Below are 5,173 nucleotides of genomic sequence, written 5' to 3' on the forward strand. Positions count from 1 at the left end.
CCCTCTCTTATCTGCTTGTGTGCTGGATCGATCTTCGTACAATGTTAAGACGTTAAACCATATATTTCTCTACCGCCGCGAATATTCCAAGACGCAACAATATTGATACTATTTAATACTACTAATTAATTGTACTAATACTAAGCATATAATATATTAAGCACATGGTATACAAGATATATTGAGCATGTGATTGAGATACTATTTTGATATTAATATAGAATAATTTGACAGTATGTGTACACTCCTATATAATTTTACTACATTGATTTGATTTCAATAGTCTTTATTGATATTTTAATTTGATGTTTTATTCGATTTCTGTATTAATTGATATTACAAATAAATAAATTATTTAACAGATATGACACTCGTACTAGTTTACTAGCTTTCATATCATAGTATATTACTGTTTAAAGATTCTAACACTATTGCATGTGAATTTTATTATTTTTGCACTGATTCAATAATCTTATGAATTGAATAATTTTGTTATGATTTGATCCCTAATATGTACATTGATCCTCTACCGTATTTTGAATTCAGTTGTAGGTTTTTGTGATATGATGGACTATTAGTTTATTATATATGGTTAAATAATTTCATGTCAGTATGCCAGAGATATGGAAGATCAGGAATGTGAGGCTGGTTAAGGATTCCTTCACGTTCAATGTTCTCTTTTATTTTAATGGATTTTTGCATTCAAGACTAGAATCATTAGCTGATTGATTTTAATAGATCCTAAAAATAGTTGGTCTGTGAATTTTTTAGAATGATAATTATATTAATGTTATTTTATTAAATAGTTTATGATATATATTAATAAGAAATTTAATAGTGATGGTGTATAATTAAAATAGTTCTGGGTTATTTTTTATTAAAAAGAAAAAATAAATAATTCTTTCAAATTAAGATTCAATGACATCACTAATTAGTATCGAGAGAAAGTGTTGAAGAATTGAATGTTACTAGCTATAAAAATTGATATATGTTGGGTAGAATAAGGAGACTTAAGAAGTAGCATTATTTTTGCAGATGGGGGTAGATTGAGTGTACATAATTAAATGACATTGATTTAAATGGATGCATGGATTAGTATATTTTATTTATGAGTTCTGAATTAATAAGGATTTATATTGTAATTTAATATTAGATAATTACCTACATGAAAACTTAAAATGTAGAAAATATAGGGTCGAATATTTTTAAGATGGTAGATTAAATAATAGCCTAATATTTTGATCAAGAAGAATAAATTTTTTCTTGGAGCCATTATTAAACTCAAAAATTGTAACAATATTTTTTGGCCATAGAATTATATCTATAGTATTTGTTTGTAAATTATTTAGCGTATCAGTGAAAAATTCTTATAAAAGAAAATTGACACATAATCGATACAACAGAGAAATTTAGAACCGTTAAGGGTCACATTTTGCAAAATATGATACTTTCAACCAATTATATTTCTTAAACTAAAAATATTTATATTAATAGAATAAATATTTTGTAAACACAAAATTGAAGTTTAAAAATGATTATTAAATTTTATACTAAAATTAATTAATTTAAATAGTATGTATTAAGTATTATATATAATATAAATTATCTTGAAAGCATTTAAAACAACTTTTATAAAATCATTTTTCTATTTCATAATATGGCTGGTGTAGGAGATAGGGTTTTTTAGGTATAAAAATAAGAGTACATAAGAGATTGTAGATGATAAATAAGAATAAACGTTGGTATTTAAAGGTCACACAGAGCAATTTTGGGCTCAAGTGGGCGGACCGGCGGGTGTGCGAGATGTTGATTGCGTCTCATTGTAGAGTAGAATATGTTAGTGCTATTATTTGATTTCAAGGAATTTTATATTTTTTTTTATCTAAATAATTGATGTTCTTGCGTTACTAAAAATGAGAATAATTTTGTATTGGTAAAACTTTTACCGTATAAAATTTTATTCGTCTATAGAGATTGAGATATGTCATGTTTGAATTATTTGTTTGTAATTTTTTACTCGATTAGTTTTTAAAAAACATAAATAATTTTGCACTAACTCTCAAATAGTATTTATTTTAAAGTCTAAAAATAATGATTTAGTTCAACTAAAGCTTCAAATATTATTTTACATAATATTTGATAATTTGATTAAATTTTAAAAATGTGAATTTTTACTTAGTATAATTTTTATTGTCTACCATTATGACGTTTTAGTATTTTCTGAATTAAACTCAATTATGCTTTATTGACTGCAATGCATTGAACATGAATGTGGATATGTGATTGAGTAATAACTAGTCATTATTATTATTATAGTATTGTGAAAATAATGTATGTGAAAAAAATAAGTAAAAACTAGTTAACCCCTTTGTTGGAAATTGATTAACCTATACAGGATGGTGGATTGACTAACTTTTCTTTAAATATTATGGTTTGGTGTTATCATCTACTAATTCTTATGATTGATTGAGAGTCATAAGAAGACGATTAATATGCCAACGGGCAAAGAGTAACGACTCTATTTACTGAGCCAACGGTTTACTGATCCTGATACTATATTGAAAAACACTATGATTGTCAGGACTTTTTATTTTTTTAGTGTGACTACTGAAATGCATATTCTTAAAGTATTATTCTTCTTATTATATGGATTTATTGATACTGTATGAATTTACTATTATTAGATTATTTTGTTGCTCATATCACTGGATTGATATTGTTACTAATTTAGATACTGATACTATTTAATACTAATGATTCACTATATTGATATTAAGTATGTGATATATTGAGCACATAATATACAAGATATATTGAGCATGTGATTAAGACATTAATTTGATATTAATATATAATAACTAGATAATATGCATATTTAATTTTAACAATCTTTTTTTAATGTTTTGATTTCATACTTTATTTAATTTATGTACTGATTGATATTACGGATACGGCGATATTGCTTTATAGATATGACACTCGTACTGATTTACTATTTTATTGGCTTTTGTATCGCAATATTTTACTGTTTATAGATTCTACTACTACTTCATGTGAATTTTACTATTTCTGTACTTATTCAATGAACATATGAATGATATTGCTATGATTTGATCCCTGACATAAATGTTGCTCTTTTATCGTGTTTTGATTTCAGTTGTAGGTTTTGGTGACTTGTTAGACTTTTTAGCTCATTATATGTGATTAAATGATTTCAGATCAAGGAAGAGGACCAGGAGTATGAGCTGGGTCAGGATTTCTTGAGGTTCAAGTTCTTTTTATTTTAGCTATTCATTTCTACTCATGATAGGATATATATGTGATGATTATATATATCATGATTATTATATATATTATTTTTATGAATGAATAACGATGTGTACATTGATATTTTGAATTATAGAATATGTTTTGATGTTTATTATTAATAGATGATATTAAATAGCTCTATCTATTGTTTATTAAAAATGATTATTTCAAATTAGATTCTAAGGCATCACACTTTTTGTTGGGAATTTTCTTCAATCGATTGATGGAGCCTTGAGATAGAGTAGAGGATAAAGTAAATCATGGCTTCAATGCTCCAAGGTTGGGGCATGAATGGAGGCTAACTACGATAAGATTAATGCAAAAAAAATCAAAAGGTTAAGAACATGTAATTAGAATGATGGTTGACTGTAATCCAATCATGCATATTTATCTTTAATAAGTTCTTTGTAGTTTGAATCTACTTCCAAGTCAAATATAGTGGGTCTAAATCATTAAATCAATGGATTCAACCCCATATATTTTTTCCCAACAGTTTTCAAAATCTAAAAATTCAAACCAAATCAATTACCGTCATCAAACAACACATAAATCTTCAAATACTATGTACTAATTAAGCATCTATATAAACTTGAATCTGTAACTCCATTTTTACTCGCCAAGAAAGCAAATTTTAATTGCCATGACGGCATGACTAGTTCTTAGTGATCAATATGCAAAGGAATCTCTCTAGCCAAAGATGACGACCATAGATGAAGGAGAATCATTTGGAGTTCTGGGCTTGCCTGAGATCGATATGAAGAGAAAAGAATGGTGAGAATGGCTGAGGCGTAGAATCATTGGATGAGATGATCAGTTCGATGGCCCGTTTGGCCGATGGCGAATCATTTATTCCGATCATACTACTTCTAGAAGGACTTCTTTGAGGAATTTCTTCAACGTGACGTGCTACCATTCTATCATAAACATGACATAAAATTAACGACTTATATATTTTACCATTTCCTCTTACTTTTATAAGCTAATTATTAAAAAAGTAAAAAAAAAACAAATTATTTTTTAAGATAAAGCTTTGGGGCCCGTAAGCTGAGCTTATCAAGCTTGAATGTCGAGCTCAAATTTGAACTCGTCTAGTAAACAAGTTTAAGTTGGAGCTTGATGAGGCTCGACTCACAAACTTACGGACGAACTCTTAATAATATAGCATATAGGATATATTTCTCCAAAAAATTAGCTAAATTTTTTTTTTTTTTTTCTCTCTTGACAAAAGTTTTATAGTTACCATTTAAAAATAAAAACTGACCTATTGAAAGAAACAGATGCTTGTATTAATAAAGTTGCAACAGTTTAAAAAAAAATAAGAAAAGCTATATATAGGTTCCTAAGAAAAAAAAATCCAATTTCTTCTTTTTCTCAGGCACGCCGTACAGAATGGTACGTCTTCATCTTCTCTTGTAGCTCATTCATCTACTTCCGAAGTGAGGCCTTCTTCTCTGCTTTTGTCGAGATCTCATAAGCTACTCGCGAGCACTTTTTTATTGTTACAAGTCGAGTTCGAGCTCATAATTTGACATGCAACTTGAGCTCGAGTTAGACGTAATGGAGCTCGACTCAACTCTTTTAACCCCTAATAAAACTAATGGGTTTATTTATTAATTATTTTTATTATGAATTTATCAGAAAATACTGTATTTATCTGAAAATAATGATTTAGCCTATTTAATTTTTTTCATTTATTATTTTTCATTAGAAACTAATATCAGATGACATTTTATTGTTCTTGATGCGGACTAGAATATACGCAGCGGTAGAGTAAAAATATAACGTCTTAACAATATACGCATATCCAGCACACCAACAGATAATTAAGGAAGAGAAACACCAGAAACTTTTTTACGTGGAAAAC

This window comes from Dendrobium catenatum, unplaced genomic scaffold (genome assembly GCF_001605985.2).
Source record: "Dendrobium catenatum unplaced genomic scaffold, ASM160598v2 fragScaff_scaffold_250, whole genome shotgun sequence".
NCBI classification, from domain to species: Eukaryota; Viridiplantae; Streptophyta; class Magnoliopsida; order Asparagales; family Orchidaceae; genus Dendrobium; species Dendrobium catenatum.